This window comes from Danio rerio, chromosome 15 (assembly GCF_049306965.1).
Source record: "Danio rerio strain Tuebingen ecotype United States chromosome 15, GRCz12tu, whole genome shotgun sequence".
Classification (NCBI taxonomy): domain Eukaryota; kingdom Metazoa; phylum Chordata; class Actinopteri; order Cypriniformes; family Danionidae; genus Danio; species Danio rerio.
The window spans coordinates 42,644,322-42,655,385 of NC_133190.1; positions in this window are offsets into that span (position 1 = coordinate 42,644,322).

Consider the following 11,064-nt stretch of genomic DNA (forward strand, 5'->3'; position numbering starts at 1 on the left):
CTGGGCTCCACAAGAAGCCTGCATGAATAAACATGAGAGTATTTTTTTGCCAAACGCTAAAGGCCATGATGGCGCCTCCTCCTCCTCTATGACAGACCACCTACCTCTCATTAACCAGAACTCAGAATGGGCTGCAACCTTCCAGTCTCCTTTTCATGTCTACATTACTCTGTCATTCTCCTGTTGTAGCCTGAGAGATGAGTTGAACATCAGTCTCTGCGAAAACAAACCAAGACTTAGGAAAGGCCACCAATGTCTAACAGTCATGCGAGTTTAATTGGAATAAAACTGTTCTGACTGAAGATGCGATGTGTGCAGAATTGATTAAAACCTTGCATTAGAAACTATTCAGCGGTTTAACATTTGTGAAGGGTGTTGTAAGGTTTTAGGAGACTAAGAGGAGACTTTCGAAGACATGTTTTAAAAACTTGTGGTGAATATAAACACTAATGTTCTGTTGATGTATTTACACTTCAATTATTTTTATTAATATAGCTAGAAAATTATTCTTCTCTAGATTATGTGCATGATTTATTATATAAGTATGTCATTTAAATGCATTAATTAGGTAGTAATGTGCCTTATAATGTATTGATCTCATCCATAACGGTAATATATAATGCATAACTGTTCCTTTTTACACTGTTAGAAAGTATAATGCATTACAACATATGACAAAAAAACTATTTCAGAAAAAAAAGTTTAAATATTAAGCTTTACAATATTAAAATGCATTTTGACTACAGTTATTTGAATAATGTACAGTGCTCAGAATAAATGGGTACACCCCTCACAGATCCCTCTTTTAAATTAATATTTTCTACAGGACGCTTTACAAAAATATATTAATGCATATACATTAGACTTATAGCAAAAGCCAAAACTGGAACTATTCATTCATTTGTTTTCGCTTTAGTTCCTTAATTATCAGAGGTCACCACAGCGGAAAGAACCACCAACTATTTCAGCATATGTTTTACACAGCAGATGCCCTTCCAGTTGCAACCCAGTACTGGGAAACACTCATACACTCTCGCATTTATAAAAACATACTCATACAGTACGGCCAATTTTGTTTATCCAATTCATTTATAGCGCATGTCTTGAGACTGTGTGGGGAAACCGCATGTTCTCTTTGCATGTTCTCCATGTGTTGGTGTGGGCTTCCTCCAGGTGCTCCGGTCTCCCACAAGTCCAAAGACATGCGGTAAAGGTGAATTGGGTAGACCTAATTGTCCGTAGTGTATGTGTGTGAATGGGTATTTATGGATGTTTCCCATTGATGGGTTGCAGCTGGAAGGGCATCTGTTGTGTAAAACATATGCTGGATAAGTTGGCGGTTCATTCCGCGGTGGGGACCCCAGATTAATAAAGGAACTAAACCATAAATAAAGGAATGAATGAATGTTGGTATTTTTTTTTCAATAACTTGTTTGAATTTAAATCTATTAACTTTCTATTACTAAAGATGTTAGGTGACCAAACTCCTATTTTAATGAATAAAGCTGTTAATAAAAATGTTTTGTATAAATGCACCAACATTTATTGTCTAAATTCACTGCAAAACTTGATAAAACTGTTCAAACTTTCAAAAGGAGTTTTCATTTTCATTTATGCTGAGCTATATCTTTCAGTAATGCATTATTTATTAACTTTTTAATCACATTACTGCTGCCACCATTTTATGAAATAAAGGACTCAATTGTTGTATTTACAGAGATTTTATAAGGGCTGAAATATTAAAATAGCCCTCACATGATAAGATCCCTGCAATGCATGGTAATGCACTGGACTTTAATTGATTCTAATATCTTTAGTCAGAGCAGCTCTATTTTTAATTATGAGGCATAATTAATGCATTACACAAATATTTTTAGAATGCATTATATATAACACGTTGACACATTATTTTGACAAGCAATCAAGTGTGTTTCTCTAAGTCTAAATTTAGGTTCTTTTGGTTGCCAAGTAATGCAGCTACAATTTCCAATTTCACAACAGCTTTAAATGTGCACTGAAAATATACATTTGGTAAGTTTACAAAATTGAATTGCACAAACTCATTGTCTTCAGCTTAATTGTATGAAGCATTTATTCATTACTAATATATAAGAATATTCCATACTTCACATTAGAGCTAATTGTGCAACTTAATGACAGTTTTTATAAGCAAGTATAAAATCTCATTTACTTTCATGATGGGTTATATCATGAGTATAAAGGTTTTATAACAGTCTTATGAACACAAGAAGCTGGAAAGAAGAATGTAGAATCAAAAGACAAACAAATCCTTTTGAGAAAGATGAACTTGTATATTGATTAAGCCCCGGTCAGATCACACTATTTTTTTGTTGGCTACGAAAGTCACTATATATGTCAGATTATTTGATTTTGTCTCTGTAATATCTTGACTTATTAATATCTTGACAAATGTACCAAACTACACGTTCCTTCGCGAACAGTCATATTTTCCTTGAAATCCAAATGTATATTTTAATCTTTGCATCCTTCTAATAAAGCAAAAGTTGGGTATACGCCTTTTGGTAGCACTTTACTTGAAGGGGTGTTTATAAGACTGTCATGAAACCTTTATAGTCATGCCATGACGCAACGATCCTTTATTATGTTTACTAAAGACAACTGTTTTTCAGTGTCAATTGCCCAGTTGTGTCATTTTAAATCCAAAGATGATATTGTGTCTTATGACAACTTGACATTAGCAAATACATCACAAATGGTCTTTATCTTAGTCATCTCAACTTGACACATTGTAAAAAAAATAAGACAACAAATGGGACAAAGAAAGGGAATTAAGCTGGTTAGTTTTCACAAATTTAAGTGGATTGAACATGTCCCAAAAAACTCAAGAATTGTATTGTTTCAGCTCATTTTAAATAAATAGTTTGAACCAGCAGCAAACAGAATTTCTTTAGTGCATTATCAGGACAACATAAGTTGTCATAAATCTGTCATAAACATTATTGTCATGAGGCATTATAATTGTTTTATGAACATTTTTCAGATTTTATTTGTCATTAAAATGTCTCATCAATAGTCTTTTTACTTTGTCAAAAAAATTTTAAGAGCATCATTAATATTTACAAGAATGTAGCTAGTACTGTTGAGGTCACGTTTTTTTGTCTTGGTAATCTCAAGTTGTCATCCCAAAGACAAAAAGAGGTTGTGATGTGTTTATGTCAGGTTGTCATAACGAATAATGTCATCTTTTTTATTTAAAATGTTATAACTGCATTGTTTGTGAAGCTGCTTTGGAATGATAATTATTGCAAGAAGCACTCAACTGATAAACTTGAATTTAATACTTTAGCACAAATGAAACTGCACCAAATATTATGTTTAATTTAATACGATTTATTACAGTGATGACAATGTTAATGAGAAATGTGCTGAAAGTAACTGTGATCCAAACTGTCTTTATGTAAAAAGTCTTGAATGGTCATGAAATTTTTAAAAATGTACCCAATTTGATTAGGTTTCGTCACTGTATGTAATTTTAATGGTCAAGTGATGAAATGGCTGTCAAGGTAGCACATTTAAAAAATTATAGTGTATTTTTTAAAAACAAACAGCAAATTGAAACAGCAGGAGAGATAGAGGGAATGCAGGGGGGGCTGTTAGTCTGCATGCATCATCTGGCTCCGTCTGTACTCAAAGTTGCTCATGCTGATTTTGGAGCAGAATCCAAATCTTGAACCATGCTATTAGGATCAAAGCATCCACAAAAACTAAATTACTCACAGCAGAAGTGTGGAATGGCTTCTCCCCAATAAAAATCACTGCTGTTGATTTATTATGATTCAGAAATGTCCTTCTTCACTTCTCTATGATCATAATTATTATTTGTACTGTTCATGTTTGTGCAACGTTATTATTTCTTATTTTAGTTGATTGATACTGCATCAAAGACAAAATGGTAATAATAAGTTTAACAGCTAATTAATAGTTTGCATATTTTATTATTTACAAGTATTTTCCGTTAATTAACATTGATGAATTGCATTATGAGATGTTTATTTCAGGCTCTGTTGACTTTTCTGTTAAGAACTTGTATAGAGCCTTTAGTAGTTTGAAACAATATGTTGTATAAAAAAATAATACAGGTGGCGCAGTGGTTAACATTGTCACCTCAAAGCAAGAAGGTCACTGGTTCGAGTCCCAGCTGGGCCAGTTGGCATTTCTGTGTGGAGTTTGCATGTTCTCCCTGTGTTCCCGTAGGTTTCCTCCGGGTGCTCCGGTTTACCCCGCAGTCCAATAACATGCGGTACAGGTGAATTGAATAAACTAAAATGACCGTATATAGAGTATGAGTGTGTATGTGAATTTTAGAGTGTGTGGGTGTTTTCAAGTTGCAGCTGGAAGGGCATCCGCTACATAAAACATATGCTGCAATAATTGCCGGTTCATTTCTCTGTGGCGACCTCTGATAAATCAGAGATTAAGCCGAAGGAAAATTAATGAATCAAGAAATAATACATTCTAAGAAAAAAGTCCATAAAACAAATTATCTCAGTTTAGTAGCGTAACTTACAAAACCAATAAAGACAACATATCACTTCAAACTATAAAAAAATGTCAATAAATGTCACTTTTTCAAACTTTTCAGTATTAAAAATTGTTGGAGGATAGATCCCATAAGGCAATTTAAAATCAGTGAAAAAAAAATTAAAATAATCAAAAATCTACTGCAAGACAACTGCTGGTTTACAGATATTATTTTTTACTGTAAATGAAAGAAAATTAATAGTAGTATCCTCATTTAGAGCATAATATTCAGCTGTCCATTGAAATCCTTGTGAGCTGACTTAATATTAATATTAATATACAGTTGCAATCAGAATTATTAAACCCCTTAGATGATTAGGCCCCCTGTTTATTTTTCTCCCATTTCTCTTTAACAGAGAGAATATTTTTAACACATTACTAAACATAATAGTTTTATTAACTCATTTTTAATAACTGATTTATTTTATCTTTGTCATGATAACAGTAAATAATATTTAATTAGATATTTTTCAAGACACAGCTTAAAGTGAAATTTAAAGGCTTAACTGGGTTAATCAGGTTAACTAGGCAGGTTAGGGTAATTTGGCAAGTTATTATTAAACGATGGTTTGTTCTGTAGACTATCGAAAAAAAATATAGCTTATAAAGGTTAAACATTTTGTCCTTAAAATGGATTTTAACAAATAAAAAACTGCTTTTATTTTAGCCAAAATAACACAAATAAGATTTTTTTCTAGAAGAAAAAATATTATCAGACATACTGTGAAAATTTCCTTGCTCTGTTAAACATTATTTGAAAAATATTTTAAAAAGAAAAAAACTATCAAAGGGGGTTTAATAATACTGATGGCAACTGTATGTATCCTTACAGTGCCACATTCCAGATCCAAAAAGGCAATTCTGTTCAGCCCAACATGTGCACATGTGGTCATTTTTACACAATAGTATATTTAAAATAAAATAAGCTAAAATTCCAAATACTGCACCTCATAGAAGCAATCCACTAGAGGGAGCCATAATGCCAATCTAATTTCAGCACCACACATTCTCCATAACTCTGTAATCTGTAAACCTTAAATCTCTTTTCTTATCATGACAGAAATCAGCTTTTGTACCTTTATTGTCTTTTTTTTCTTTTGTTTGTTAACTGTCATAAAAATTTAATTAATCAATCTTATTTAAAAAAAGAAATCAGCTTTATAAAACTGCATACCTTGCTTCTGTGCTTTGGCCTGACTTCCATGCGACCGGTGCTACATTTCTGCTTACAACAGACAATGGTATTTTTGCTTGTAAAACATTCTAAAATGACAAATTTATACATTATAAGAGTTTAAGAGGAAAGGATGCTCACCTAATCCAGTCATTGAGTAATACAGCCATAAATTACAAGCATGTCCTGCACTGACACTGAAACTCCTCATAGGGCTGCTACACATAAAGCCAACGACAAACACCTACCACCAACCAACTGTGTTGTCTCCTTGCACTGGCATTAGTTGTTTGGAGTCAGCTTGGTGTGTCCCGGCCTTAGTGTGACGATACATGGGGCAACTTTTAGAGAAATGTTGCTGGGGATCTTTGGGCAATGATGCTTTTAATGCGCAACCATGGGAGACACTAGGGCAACCAGATCCAGATGCAATTCTGTTATCCATTCTCAATTGTAAAATAGCTAAGGAACAATGGTCAAAAAGTTGCTCTGTGTATTGTAGGGCTGGGACACACAAAGTCGACGGTTGTGACCATTGGGCTTCGTTGACTATCAGTCCAAGTTGGTTTGGTGTGTTCCATGTGTAGACTCTCATCAGGTTAACATCGGAGCTTGTTAGTCCAATTTAGCATGTTAAATCAATGTCGCCCATAGGTTGATGAGAGCGCTCTGATTGGTTATTCAGCAACAAGTCAGAGTGCATGACATAGTGAAGTAAGTAAACAACTAAAGTCAAGAAGAAACACAAAGAGACTGGCTGTAATTTTACAGACATATTTGAAAGAGTAGTGGCACATTGGCTTAGTGGTTAGCACTGTCGCCTGACAGCAAGAAGGTCACTGGTTCGTATAGTTGGTGGTTCATTCCGCTGAAGCGACCTCTGATAAAAACAGAGACTAAGCCGAAGGAAAATGAATGAATGATTTTCAGGAGCAAATCCATTCGTGGTGAGTGAAGATAACTGTGATGATACTGAACGCTGCCTTGTTTATGCTTAGCAACCGTGCATCGGAAGTTCTGGTTTGCCGTCCTGAACGAGAAAACAGTTAAGAAAGACACTCTTTGGTCCATTTGGTGTGTTCACCCTCAGCTTTTTATCCAGATGGAACCAGATATGAGCCAATTTGAGGCAACGACACAGTTGGATTTCAACAGTGCTAGTTTTTGGCGTCAGCTTATTGTGTACTGACACTTAGAAACCACTGTGTAACGTCAAACCTGTAGGGGAAATCAGAACATTTCAGGACTTTAACATTGTAAATCAGCTTGTGACATGGCTGGATGGTTTTAAGATCTATAACAATGATAGGAACCAACTATATATCTCACCTCCAGTGTCATAGTGAAATCTTTAATGGTGCATTTCATTGGTTCTGTGATGAAGTGGGTATTCAAAGTTGTGAGATGGTGAAGTCAAAGCAGATCACAATTGTGCTTGCAAAGGCCAGATTTACTATGAAGAACAGCTTATATTGACCTGTGCCCCAAAAGACTCCAGCTTTCCTGCAGCAGTGTTTTTATACTTTAAGTAAATTGACTTAGAGAGATTAATAGCGAAGGGACAAAATGGGATCAGGATTGATGCAAATAAAGTGTCGGATGGACAGCTTATTTGATGGAGCTTCATTAATTGAAGGAAAGCATGCCAACAAGAGATCTGAGGGATTATCACAGTGTCTGGCACTGACCTTTATAACTGAAGGATTTACATTATTGTCCATGTTACACATATTACACAATGAAAATGAATAGTGTCATTATAAGCAACTATATAAAACAATTAACCTCTAGCATCTAGTTATTGCTTAATCCGGCATAACAAAACCGTGGAGATGTTTAAATATTGGTAGTCTGTTTTCATTAAACTAAAGCTTATAAGCCAGCTAATAAAAGATTTTTTGAATTGGATGAAAAATATAATCTGTTAAAAACTGAGAAAGCATTAGAAAGATACTTAAAATGTTGACTTTATCTTAATCTGTCAGCCCCCGTTAGATGCTAAATCCTGAGTGACTGACTGACCCTTTCATCGTCTGCCTCCACAAATGTCAAATGTCTTTTTCTCCCTTCACACACTGACAGTAAGTGGCAAATATGAAGAGCTCTGTCTTGACAAGAACCCACCTTAAATTACAGCAGAAACACTTAATTGTTGTTGCAGAATGAAAGTAACTGTGTGATGGTCCATTAATGCCAACAAAGCTGTCTTCTAATTCTGCTTGTAATGAAAAGAGGAAGATTCATTGTGTGTAAATCTGACACAATTATTAAATGCATTTATAATGTCATCCAAATGTCAAATGAACTGCACTTTAAGGTCAAGATGTGATGGACGGCCTTTTCTTATTTTGATGTAGTTCTTCTATTTTCTGTTAAAAGTAGATGATAGATGCACTGCTGAAAATATTTTGAATAATTTTTGGCTCAAATCTGTGTGTATTATAAGATATTGGGATCAAAGTTTTTCTTTAAATTATTTTCAGTAATTCCTATTTAAAACATTATTTACAGTGGGGAAATAAGTATTGAACACCTCCTGTTTTTTCCTATAATATTAGAGGATAAGGAGATACTAGCATGGAATTGAACCAGACTTTGGTTAAAACCCTAACAATACAAACATAACAAAACAAAACACAAATCTGAAACATTAGTTAAGTGTAATAACAATGAAATAACACAAGGAGAAAGTACTGAACTACTAAAAGTCATTTAATACTTTAATACTATATAAAAGACTTTTTTTGGTAATGGCAGCTTAAAGACGTCTCTCATATGGAGAATGAAGTCACATGAATTGCTCAGGTTTTTCACAGACTTCAGCAGAGTTTAAACATCTGGACGATTCTGTGGGTCTTGTCTATCAAATCTGATCTTTATTTTGTATTTTCTATTGGATTGAGCTCAGGCGACTGGCTGGGCCATTCTACAGCTTGATTTTCTTTCTCTGAAAACCTTTGAGCGTTTCCTTGGCTGTGTTTTGGATCAATGTCTTCATCATCCTGCTCATTTAGATATTGGACTGAAGCAATCAATATTAATTTACAATATCAAAAAGCAGAGGGTTACTGAACATCTACTGAGAAATTTCAGCTGCTGTCTGGGCTTTTACTGCCTTTCTGGAACTCCCTCTTTTTATGAGTTCAAAACTTTTTCCCAGTGTCATTTTATTTTATTTTGCATAATTTAATTTGTAAACTAATTAGATTTGTTTTCTTTGCATATATGGATTTCTTTGGTTGTTACCAACATCCTGAGAAAATCTTCAGAAATAGGTTTACTGAGAAAAATTGTGACATTTTGAATAATATTTTTTAATGCTGTGCATATTTAATGTTTATTATTAATACTTTTTCTGCTGTAACTTATGGCTGATTCTGTCACATTAGGGTTTGGACTATACATTTTTTTTAAATATCTGCACCAAGTGTACTCTTTTTAAAATTACGATAACACTGTATTTTGATGGTCCATTTGAGTATTAGTAGACTGTCTGCTTAATATCTGCTGATATTGCTCCTTTAACAGACATTTAACTCACAATAAAAAACTTTGCAAGTACATGTCAACTTACACTAAACCCAACCCCAACCTAACAGTCTACTTATAATCTAATGAGAATTAGTTAGCATGTAGATGCAATGTAACTTAAATTCAACAAATGGACCATCAAAATAAAGCTTGACCAAAATATCCTTTAAAACAGTGGTTCTCGAATTTTTTTCATCAAGTACCACCTCAGAAAAAAATTGTCTCTTCAAGTACCACCAAAATGAGCAGTATTGAAATAAAGTAGCGTAGTAGGCCCAGTAAAGCAGCTACAACTCTGCACAGTTAAAAAAATGTGGCAGATTACCTCAGAAATATAGGCTATAAGTCATATATGGAATATTATATACATATTCTTTGCTAAATTTTGAAATATGTAGCATATACATGACATATTTTATTCCTCCGCGTACCACTAGAAGGAAGCCGGCGTACCACTAGTGGTACACGTACCACAGTTTGAGAACCACAGCTTTGAAATTATTATTCAAGCCAAAAACCTTGTGCTAATATCCTAAAACTTGCTTGAAATTATTGTTTTTTAAAAAAAACAGCCATATTTCTTGCTTTATTTTTATAATAGACATTAGTCTTGGTATTGTTTTAAGTCACATACATCTGAGTGTCTAATAAACTGATGCTCAAGATGTGATACATCTTTACTGATGTGTTTAGTTTTTTAAATTCATGGCGATTTGCTGACTTCTCCCATGCATATGCTTTGCAATTATAGCAAAACAACAGCACTTAGTAGAGAAAAACTGAAGCATCTCTCTAAAAACATCATTACAGTCTCAATCAATTGTTTCTTTTCCACAGCAAACAAACACATTAGTGGTGAGTAAATTCATTTGTTCTGCCAGAACAACTATTACTTGTGGATGTAGATGCATTTCATGACACAATAGCACCACTATAAGCTTAATTGGACGAACTATAGAAAGCTGAATAGATGGCTTGAATTATTATGCAAAGCATCAAATATTGTGAAAAGTGAGAGACACAGCAGTCTGGATCTCACACATCTTTTGTAGCCAAATCTGATTGTCTAATTGATTTTGTACATTTGTTGGAACAGTTATAATCACAGATCTTTAGTAAACAAACTTCAGCAATTCTAAGCCAACTTCTAAAACAAAACAAAACCCACAATGCTTTTGGCTCACAGGTTCAAGTTGTAAAATACAAGCTATTTAGAAGTAAAACAAAAAGAAAGAACATCATAAAACAAATTAAAATGAAAACTGAAAATGTAAAAAACAAAAGGCAATTTCAAATGTAAGTAAATACTCGGATAGTATATGATACAATACTATTTTAGTGACCCTACTTCACCTTACTCTGCTTTTGATTCTGCAATAAATGATGTGGATGCTATTTAGGGTGCTTGTGGTGGGCGTTCTGGATCTGCTCTGAATTTCTCACAGGGAAGGTAATTCAACCAAAGCAGATCTTTTTTTTTTTTTTTTGATTTTCTTGCAACAGATGGCTCGAGAACTTAATTGATTTGATAAACTCCAAACAAGTTGTTGCTTCCTTCTAATGTTGTGACAAGTAATTACTTGAAGAAACTCATTAACGGTCCTCTGAAATCAAGTCAGCCCCCTAGAGAGTTAATAATTGCTGTGTTTTCTGCACCGCCATTCAGTGGCAGCACTCCTGTGAAAAGGTGATGAGATAAAGTCTGTTTACCGTAAAGTAATGCTAAGACAACCTTTCGTTCTATATCACTGGCTTCACTAGCTGCAAAAATAAACTTACAGCACGATCAGTTCATC